The 11,455-nt window shown below is 39.1% G+C and overlaps 2 long non-coding RNA genes across 2 annotated transcripts; both read left to right on the top strand.

The window, feature by feature from the left end:
* Nucleotides 1–1,882: 1,882 nt before the first annotated feature.
* On the top strand, nt 1,883–3,536 carry LOC147753726 (uncharacterized). Its single transcript, XR_015310323.1, has 3 exons — nt 1,883–1,977; nt 2,899–3,212; nt 3,343–3,536. It is a non-coding gene; the product is annotated as an uncharacterized LOC147753726 (long non-coding RNA).
* A 2,171-nt stretch (nt 3,537–5,707) lies between these two features.
* LOC111258847 (uncharacterized) lies at nt 5,708–9,932 on the top strand. The gene is made up of 3 exons (XR_002679235.2): nt 5,708–5,819; nt 6,513–6,832; nt 9,719–9,932. It is a non-coding gene; the product is annotated as an uncharacterized LOC111258847 (long non-coding RNA).
* Nucleotides 9,933–11,455: the final 1,523 nt, after the last annotated feature.

Here is an 11,455-nt window from a genome sequence, read left to right as displayed (position 1 = left end):
GGCCATCCGTCATGATCGAATGGTAATTATGCCAAGGGTCTTAAGTAAGCCAAGGCTAGTAATAACCATACTAATTTCCAATGGCAAAAATAAGATATACACTCTTGGTCAGTAACAACCCTGCTTGTTATATACGTATAGCGTTAAATTAAAGCAAATATTTTCCCTACATAATGACGTTATTGAACTAAATATGTGCCACTTTTACTAATGACTTCCTGCCAATTTTCTGGTAACAGCACAATCCCGTTATCATAAGACTTCTGCAGTACTGGGCGAAAAGCTTTGACAAGTGATTTTTGCCTTCCTCCATCAGATCTAAATGAATACCATCAGGATGCTCTCTGCAGAAAATGAAAAGGGATAGTAACTGGTAAGTATGTATGATGACTGATAAGTATGATGTATTCTCATCAGGGTTCTCTCAATTTTTGCCTGGTAGCTAAAGATGTATGTGGCCTGGCGATTTTTTTCATATCTCGTTATAATTTTGTTAGTTGTTGATAATAAAAGTCCGAATCAATCGTTTTATCAAGCGACAATAGCTCAATCCCAACAAACACGTAGCAAGCAAACAGAAAAACATATTTTCTTAAGTCAAACCATCAGGTTAATTTTTCTAAGCGTCCTGAAGCCGCACTTTGTCAGGTTGGAGCCCTGTTCTGGTAAATCGTGTCACGTATGGGTCAGCTAGCACCGAGCTCGTACGCTTTTCGGATGTTCGGTCAACTTCAAGGGTAATTATTACAATGGACTTTACGAGCGGGCTTACAGAAATTGCAACGTCTTCGGATCTGAAAGCAGCGGCATGCAAACCCTTGACAACGTTAAAAAGCCCAGATCAAATAATGTTTTTCGGGTCTGTATTTTGTACACATATAAAAATATTGACGTTACTTCATAAGCTGTGCGGCTATTTAGAAAAGTGCACAGGCTTGACTGCAAAATGGAAAATGCAATAGATATTGCAAAAAAAAAAAAAAAAAAAGTGGGTCGTTTATCATCTATTAACACGAGCCACGACTTTTCTAGAACTAAATGAAAAAACGCTACGGAAACGAAGATGTAACAGATGATTTTATGCTATGTACAATGTTGGTTTACGAACAATGAAATTCGCAATAGGTAGCACTTATAGTGTTTAGGCGTTTTCGCGCGGTACTAGTCGCAGATGTCAACTCAGCCTATAGAAATCATGTAGCTTACTAATTTCGTGTAGGAGAAGGGCACACGCAAAATCTGTTGAAAATTCAGTTGTGAGAGTTCAGAGTTTGTCGTCAATCGACCTCCGTATCTACTTCTTTGTGTGCTACACATGAACACGCGAAGTGCACGCTAGAAAAAAGACATCGAAGGAGTTAGGTAGGTTAGTTTTAATAATTTCAGATGAAATTACTGATCTTATTATTAACAACTAAGCGACTAGACCTTGCTACTCTATTTTTCTCGTTTTAGGGCGTATCAATCATCCGTGAAGGCCAAATAGAATTTTTTGCACTAATCAACGTAAACGATGTTCTTTCCGAACATGTCCCTCCCACAGTAGCGTTTTGTTATTAGCCCATGTCCAGACCCAAAATGTCGTCGGAATCGTGTTTCGGGCGATCCCGTCGTGTATACATAGACGCAGAGATATACGATACTAATTAATATTATTAATAATATGCTCTTTACAGAGAACATTGATATGCGTCTATTTTTACCGCTTAAGGATTATTATATTACGATGGCTTCCCTGAAAGGAATAGGGAGCAAAACAAACCGTTTTTTCGGGATGCGATAGCGTCCAACACGCAGCGTTGGGTGTCGTCACTTGGACATTAGAAAGCGCTGGGAACATTGTATGTCAGCAGGAAATGCACAATGAACGAATACATAGTAACTGATGTTGGATTATACATTCATACACTGTGAAAAAGCATCATCGTCTGCTGTTTGTGGTCCAGACGTCCTGGAACCCACAGGACATCTAGAACGGTAACTGTTTAAGCATCGGGGAGGTTGCAATTTACTGGAACACAAGAGTCTAATGATTATATTAAAAAAAGTGGTTCGGTCGATTTTGGCATCCATAGGAACAGTTAACAAATTCACCATTGAAAACTCGGCTGAGGCTAGGGGAACAGTTCGAAAATATCGTTAAGAATAATGAGCATTAGAACTTAGCGTATTGTTTTACCTTGAACTGTTTAAAAACTGTTGTACGGTAAATCAGAGTCACTATGATTCGTGCTATTAGCTTGTTTTCTTTCCCATTGTGGTTCGCAACGGGCCAGTGTATTGTACACAGCGTGTCACCAAAAGCTAATAGATCATTAGGGCTGGTATCTCTAGTCTATCTAAGAACACGGACATGGCAATAAATATCAGTGGGTGCCTTTGATGATCAATGCGTAAACGTCTTAAAAAGAACTAACTAATACTACTGCTAAGTTACATCCGGTACTGAAGTTGCGCGCTGCTTGAGTGGCCCCTTCCAGTACGAAACGAAGGTTTCAAACTTAGGCCACCTCACACGTCGCTAAGTTCTGACAGCAAACGCGTTACACATCATAGCGGCACCACCACCGGTGCTATGGAGACGATTGCTACAGAGGATTTATTTCGTTGGGCAAAATCACATATGCTTTATATACACATACCTAAAGAAGGTTTTGACTGTCAGATTCTCAAGCTTGTTTATCTTCTGCTTCATTAAACGTATTGCTTCAAACATTCGAGAAAAGGCTTTCAGTGCCGAGTCACATGAATTTATCACTATGAGAAAAGTGGTACATACGGAAGGCATTATCCGCATGTTGATAACTTTTAGGTTGGTCCGCGAATAATGTGGCTGTCCTTTCAAATCCGCTGCTCCTTTTTATCCCTTCATTGTTTGTTTGTTTGTTTCTTTCAAAGGTGCATCCCGTCTTATCCACGAGCCCATAGTAGCATACTTTTATATCGTAGTGAACGAATTTTATCTCGAGTCAGGCTTCCAAGCCGGATGCTCCTGGTAAAAGGAAGTGCCTTTTTTTTCGACATCTACTCCACATCGTGTTTCATCGATGTCAAGCAGCTGCCGAAGCAGTCCCAATACAGCAAGATTACTGTAACTTGTAAATGAACTTGTTAAGCGTAAAGATGGAATTTGAGACCTGCAAGATGTACTTCGGTCGTCTGAAGTCCTAATAGACCCCAGATAACGAAACGACTCGTCAATTGCCGAGTAGGTAAGCTGCGAACATGTAACTATCGTTAGGCATCTCGAACTATAATAGACTAGAAGAACTATAGGACTATAAAAAAAACGCGGCTTCCCATCGATCCTTAGATTTTTACAAATATAAATATTTTTTTCAGGCCGGAACAGCTTCACCGATACTGCGTCATTGTTACATTCGTCGACAAACATTACGATAAAATCTAATGTACTTAGGTTCTTTTATGGATGCAACGGTATCGCGACACCTTAGCATCGCAAGATTTTAGCTCTAACTAAATTCCTGCTTTGGAAGCCCTCTGACGTATCTTATAGTTCACAAGGCTTAACTGTATAGTAGCTCATAAGAGTTTTCGTCGAATGCTCTGCCATAACTTTACCTTTAGCGTTTTTTAGAATATCTGCTGATATGTAAAACTATCAATGAAGTTCCTAGAATTTGTCCTAAATAGCATTCGTTGTGGATTTAAATAAGCTCAGCTATAGTATTTAACTGTCTTGAGTGTGTGTTACGTTACGTTTGCAGTTAGTGCTTAGATGAATAGGATCCGAGATCAGACCAAACGTGCAACAGATTTCCAATTGTAATAACCATATTAATAACCCTACAGTTAAAGACTTCTACATAACCAAAAATCGGTATTAATATACTATTGTATGTACAATCATTAGCTAAGAAGCTACTTATTTTGTTTTTCGTTTATTGCTAAGACAAGGTCCACGCAAAGGACGAAGATCAGCGGCCAAAAGTTCCTCATTATGATAAGCTGAGATTAAAAGTTTCATATCAAAGATAGCGTTCCTCAGGAACTGCTCTGAGGATAAAGGCTTGCAAAAGATCTGAGATCTTGCAGTCATAAAATGATAATATATAGTTTCTTTTCTCCATTACTTATCTGTCTGTCTCACTCGAGGCTTTGCATGGCAAGCCGAATACTCTTCTGTAGGAAGAAGCGAGGAGTGCGACGTCACACATACGTCGACGTTCGGCTGAACTCATAAGTAAAAAATATGGCGATTTACAAGTGGCTAGAATAGTTCGTTTACGTAATGTCTTGTCACTCACTGACAAGGCTAAGAAAAAAATCCAAATTCAGCTCTGCGGTAGACATCTGTTTAATTCCATCTATCGATAAAATGACTTAGACGTTAGTTATACAGTCCTCAAAAAGTACTCCGAAAAAAAAAATATTCATAAGGCTGCATACACTTTTTCTCGTAATAGTACGCCCCGAATTAGATGCCCATCAGACCAAAACCCAAAGTTAACTAGAACTATATTATTATACCAAACAAAAATAACCATTCTTATCGAAGTTTAATTGCCTTACGATTATTACCGAACCATGCCGAAAGCTATGGTAAAGAAAGATTTTTGAATAAATTAAAAAATAGTTTTTAAACTTAATAAAAGTACTGCTGTGCTATAGATCTCGAAATTGGAATGTGGCAAAAACTTTCACCTTTTTACTTCTAATGTATACGAAACGATCCCTGAAATGGGGTGTCACGTTCTATAAGCCCTTAGCAAAGGTTTCATTCTCGAGACGTTCCAGCCCCGTGCGAAAAAGCACATTACTCTATAATTTAAAGCTTTTATGATTTTCTGCGTGTACGCTTACTTAGGTCAGAAAACGGTATGAGAAAAACGATATGTCTTTATAAAAACGAGCTTCATACTCAAATGAGCTTCAAAAAAGATTCCCCCTGACTACTATTATATTAAAACAAAATTATTATCCGTACGACTGTCGAAAGATCAACTTGCCCGGACATTGCCTGTCTGGGCAACCTCCGGGCAAGTTGGGCAACCTCTACCTCGAAGAGGATTGTGGGGTAAAGAAAGGAGTGGAGACACCGATGGCAATCGACTTAGGTAGGTCGAATCTTCTTTTTGAGCAGTTTGGCCTTAGTTATAATTTTGACTATTTGGCAGTATTATACAATAACTGTAGTCCATATTTTGTGCAATGGTTTTTTTACGAATCCAACGCATTTTCACACCCTACTCATTTAGGGATCTTTTTGTCGACAGAAAATAGAGTAATCGATATTGGTTGTTTAACAGATTCGAGTTGGCCGTTTAACAGAAGCAGATAGTCAACCATGACCCTTCCTAAAGGATTCACTATTAGACCAATGGCCACCAGGCATATAGTAAAAAGACCAATCGTTTTTCAGTTTAAATAAATAAATTAAAACGCTCAGTTAATAGGGGTACACAATCTTACGGATTTATAATGTGCCGGCCTAAATCATTTAGCTGTGTCGTCCTACATACATAACTAGTTTACCCTAAAAATAATACAGTTTACGTTTAAAAGTATATTTTTGTTTATTTAGCAGGTGATCTTTACGAGCGATTCTTTTTGAATCATTTTTAATTGGGTACAAAAATTCACTTAGTACGGCAGTACGGGGGGACGACGACAGCAGAGGCCAATGTTTCTGGAACGTATTCTAAAGCAGCATGCTTACGTCAGGTACTCATCTGGGATGGCTACTGCACGGAAGTGCATGTGCGATTTGTTTCGCGCTATTTACTAGTGCTAGCATAACGTGCACACTGGCGACGTGTTCGCTTACTATACTTCGGTGTGTGCGACAGTTGTAACAAGTAAGTCTGTTTCTCTCTGCTGGCTAACATCAGGCGTTTGAGGCCATTATTAACGATGTTTTAAACGTAGCATTTTCAATTGCTATCGATACGTTATACATGATGAAGCGTGCAGATTTGCTGAAAAAATCAATGATGATCAATTATTTTCGTATGAGTGATTTAATGCGTCTTTATAGTTTAAGCAGTCGATTAATGTTAATGAAATATTGCGGATGAAGACAAACCTGTGATCTTTAGAAGAGCTTACATTGCTAACTAAATTGTAGCAATGTTATAGGTTTACGTTGTTTCACGAAATCTGCTCGATAGAAATAGCTCACATTTGGGTAATCGATCAATCAAAATGTTAATTTCCTGTTGGGCACCAATGTAGCTCATTACCTACGTGGGCAAGCGTCATGCACGGAATTTCTGAATGGCACGTTTCTTTGGCGCAAGGCTTTCAATAGAGATTTCGTTAGCAAAACGATAGAATGTTTGGCATTTAATATGTGGAAATACAACAGACTACGATTCCTCTTTTTCGTCAATCAGCTTGTCCATCTGAAGCTATCACGTTCAAAAAGAGCAAAATGTTTCTTCGGTAGTCGCTCAAATGATCTAAAGAACAATTTTTCTCAACAGTAGCCAACTATCGATTGATTTTCATAGAATTACTTTTTTGGTTATATAACTATTGCTCTTCCACAGGCGCAGAGCAGTGCACAATACTTACCGTAAAAATGAAAATGGAAAACTAAGTTTACAAACGCTCAATAACGAAATGTTTCGAGTTCTACATCTGGCATTTCATCGGGTGGCAGGCTTTCGGTACGGAACGTGCGTATGGGTCGACCCGGGTTCGAACCTAGACCACCGCATATCGCTAAGAGTCGCAGGAGTCGCTTGTTGCAATGGTGGCGCAGGCGACAGTGAAACTAATATCATGACTTAGTTTAATATAAGTTGCCAGTACAAGAGCTGATAATTAAAATCGAAACGTCTTCCTAACATGACAGTGGCAACGATCGGTAAGAATATAACACAGACAATAATATTTGTGTCGCGCCTATATTTTAAAGTTCTAAACGATCTAATTACCTGATACGCTAGTATTACGTATTCGCAATTTTGCTACGGTGCTACGTACTAAAAATCACGCAAGGAATCAACAGAATTCCCAGAACGCCCAGTTAGTTGACGTTTTTCAAAAAATTGCTTACATCCTACTTTTGTATAATTACGATAGATAACTGCAATGTAGGGGCAATAAAAAATCCTAATATAGTCCTAAATAGCAATACACGCCAACAAGGCAAGTTTTCAGGTCCGGTCTCCTTTGAGCCAAAAAGTAAGTTATGAAGGTAAATGGCTACTTCAGGAAATGTCAGCTAGAACAAATTCAGCGATGACGCTTGTAGTTGTATGTGATGCTTAATGTCAAGCTATCCCAAGGCCATTTCTTTAGTGATTTTTAGTAGAAAAATATAAAAGAATCGTTGTAAAAAGCATTAACAAGGTAGGGCCAGAGTTGTCGGTACTATTTTTTTACAAATAAACAGAGGCCAAAACTAGGCTATTTTGGGCACTTTTATGCCTATGACACTTATGCTAAATGATAAGTGATAGGGTTTTTAAGTCGCAAGGTTCTATGTTTCGAGCTTTACGTCCGATATTGTCATTAGACATTCCATGGGACGGCTGGTCTCCAAGAGAGAACAATCTTTATTTATGCTCAGATCAAACCTAACATACTGTATCCCTAAGATTAGCAGGCATCTACAGGCCCAGTATGCTATCATGGAGACTACTTCGTAAGCTTCCTACTACGTTATGATCTAAGAGCCATATTTTGCATGATGTAGATCATCCAAATGTAAACGAAAAGGACAAAACGTTATAATGCATAAAAACACGACGTGCAACGCTTGTGGCCTAAGTTTTAATCACTTATGCCTACACACAACCTTACAAATACTTGAACCCATCTCCCTTTAAATATTCGCTTAACGTGCACGCGTTGAATAACATTGGGATGATATTTTTACAAATGATCCTTATTCTTCTGAGGGCATAATTAATAGGATGTGTGAGCTTTTCGGCTTGAATCCTTGCATATGGCTCTCCACGTCGACCTTAAGAGGCGTCCCGTAGGTACTGCAACAGCTGAACAAACGAATAATGAGATTATAGTTAGTAGCATACCATACAAAGCTACTTTTAGATGAAAAAATCCATTATAGAACAGACCTCTTCAATGCTCGTATATCTTATAAAGGCTATTCTCTGTAAGGGTAGCGATCTACGACAACAGATTTGTAGTATTGGACGTTAAGTGTGCTACATGGAGGGAGTCGACTTGCCGGAGGGTTGTCGGATAGCATTGCACAGCCAAATCTCATTTGCGCCTCATAAACTGGCTGATCGAAAAGTTAGATTACTTTAGCTAGATTCATAGATTTGTACGATGTCTCACGTCGCGCTTCATTACAAATCTATGAATCGTCCTTCACTACAGTCTAGCGCAAGGCAAAAAGTGTTCAGGAATTGGCGGTCTGGCGAAGCGTCAGCGGTTGTTGCTGGCTACCGCCTAGGGCGTTAAGGCGGGTTAGAAACTGTATGTTTCTTTAAGAAAGAGAACTACCACTGGGTTCGGGCCGTGTTAAGAATTTCGTCTGCTCGACCATTTCTACCGGCACCCGCTTCCAGTGGCTCCGAACGTCTCTCGCCCTCACAGGATCATTTAAAGTTACTTGCTGTAACTTTTCCTTAGGAACGAATTAACACACTTATCGTTGTTTTGCCGCCGCTGCCGCCGCCGCTTACCACGCTAGAAGCGGACTCAGCACAGAAAGTAATAATGCGTATACGATCGGAGCGACATATTTGGCAGCGTCCACAAATAGTAGCTTTCTCAAGCTATAAATAAAAAACTAAAACATTACTCAAGTGGCGTTAATTAGTAGAACTTCCTATACTTAACAGTGCTTTCGATCGTATCTGCTAGTACGTTTTCTTGATATAAAACAAATTCTTAAATAGATCATGACACCTTTTTGGGGGAAATACAGTTTAATGGATATCCTCGGCCTACTGTTACATACTGTTTGAAAGGCAAACCGTGAAAAGTAGTTTGTCTATGAATGTTTATTGCAGCATCAGCGATGCGTTATGATAAACTGTTCTTTTAAAAAAGGTCATTTGTTTATAACCTTAACCTATCTGATCACGACCACGGTCTTTCGACGACGTTCATTGTTTCATTCGTATACATGCGCACTTACAGCGTATGGTATGATCCTCATATTACCCTGCTGCATTTTTTGCATGCATTTAATCCGCAGGTGCGTATTCTATTATGTCCATTAATTACAAGGCACCATCTACAAGAAAGGATTGAACATGGAAAACCCGTCAAGAGATATATATATATAATACTTGCGTCGAGATCGAAGTATCTCGCGTAGTTTATACCAGCGGCGTAAATCGGTATGCTGATAGCAAGTATTGAGCGATGGGGGTTGCAGTGGGGCGGCAGCGAATCTATTATTACGTAAGTTTTGCCTGTCAAGCCACGTCTTCGTCCAGGAGATGTGATGTGGGGGGTCAGCTTTGCCAATATTGCTACGCCTTTCAGCGACAGCCATCCTCAAGGCTTTAGCTTCCCGAACTAATAATGACAAAATTGCGCTTGGGAGATAATGCGTCTCACGCCAAGGCTCATTCTGACGTGATAAACGAGAAGAAAAAGAGAATAGCGATGAGCTAAGGTCGATCGAGGCCTTCTTGATTGGGCTTGGCCTTGTCGTCAGTCGAAATACATCAAAGAATAAAGAAAGACCTAGGCTACACCTATCATGTCCTTAATAAGCGCGAAAAAATAAAGATTTAACTATCTTTTCTTTTGCATGGTTTAGGAGGTGATAGGATTAAGTAATGGAAAAGATCACTTATCAGGACTGCTAAGGACAACCGTAACCACAGAGAGAAAGGTTTCGTGAAGATTCAGAGCACTTGAAAGTGTATGAAGTGAATAAAAAAGTAAAAGTTGCCAATGTTTTTTCGAAGAAATATGAAGTCTTGCATGTAACCTTCAGTTCTTACTCGCCCTCTACCTTGTACAAATACAGGTCACAATGTCAAAACTATCAAGCTAAAATAAATGCTGAGAATTTGATGGTATTCATCTTTGAAAAGCAATGTTTGTGCTTAAAAATATTCCTCCAGTATTGACTAGTATCTGGATTTGTTTATTCCTCCTACACTAACATATTTCCAGTGAGTAACTAATATTAATAACACTTAGAACGATACGCTACATTTTGAGATCGAATCGGACAATGTTGATCTAGTAAATCCATCAATTTAACTAACGCATTTTATCAGTAAATACGCAGTATTTGTTTGTTCTGAGACAAGAAGAGAAATATATATTTTGTGTTTGATGGTACTCAAAAAAATTGGTTGTAAAGATTGAATGAACCCACTTCTTTAAAGCGTAAGTTTAAACCTTTACAGAGATCAATACGCTTTAATTAGACTGGAACCAATAAGTTACTGTTATAACCTGCCTATCGCATCTGATTCATCTCTCTAGTTGACTTTCTCTTCCACTTCGTTCGCCGTTTTGCGTTTCTATCGTAACCGGCTTTATGAGGTTTTCCGATGGACGTTGATCGTACAGTGGCGTCATTCGTTAGCCCTAACCCTATCTGCGGGTGCACTCAATGCATTGACGCATCACAGTGACCTGTCTCGAACGCCGTATGTGATCCCTTGTAGAAAAATGCCGAAATCAGTGCCGCCGCAGCTTGATTGGCTGGTTGATTCGGGCATCTACTTACGGAAAAATCATGAGAACGGTAAGAACTATACGTCTACCATAAATAGTGTAAAAGTACACGGATGGTTAAAAATAGATTGATTCCGATTGAAAGAACAATTACCAAGGGTGCCTAAGAAATGCTTTTGTGTGCTAAATTAAAATCAGTGAATAAAAATGATTTTTTGACGTGTGAAACTACATGCTGCATAGACAATATCAGACCTGAATTCTGGATGTCCTTCAAACTATTGTAACGTTGAAACGATAATCCCTTTCTCCTATTCCCGTAATGTTTACTACCGATGCCACAAGGTCACGCGTTACCGGCAAAGGAGATATCTCAAAATGAATAGCAATAGGCCTTTCCTCTTAAGCCCCAAATAAATTTAGCTTCATATATTCGGTTCTCTTTCTTTTTGAACGATCCTTCGAATGAGCTAAACTAAAACATTACACATCGATGCGCTACAAAGCGAGATTTGTTTAGACACAGCTTCCTTCCTGAAGAAAACAGACCCAACAACTCTAATACGGCCTATTTGCTAATCGAAGGACAGCGTCCTTACGCTACTGGGTGAGCGAATAACAGGGCAAGATTTTCCAGTTTCCATTCTAGACTCACAAATCAGAGGATATAAAGGAAGGCCAGATTTGAACCGTTCTGCAAAGAGTTTTTATCAACTCAGATAAACAAATTACCCATAGCGACTAGGTTTATCTATTCTAACTTTTATTTTATAGATAGATTATCTGCAGTATCGGACACGGTTAATAATGTAAAACATTTCGCTTGTAAAACAATCGAACACTTTATGTGAGAAAATCGATT

This window comes from Varroa jacobsoni, unplaced genomic scaffold (genome assembly GCF_002532875.2).
Source record: "Varroa jacobsoni isolate VJ856 unplaced genomic scaffold, vjacob_1.0 scaffold_270, whole genome shotgun sequence".
Classification (NCBI taxonomy): domain Eukaryota; kingdom Metazoa; phylum Arthropoda; class Arachnida; order Mesostigmata; family Varroidae; genus Varroa; species Varroa jacobsoni.
This window is presented reverse-complemented; position numbering and strand designations above follow the sequence as displayed.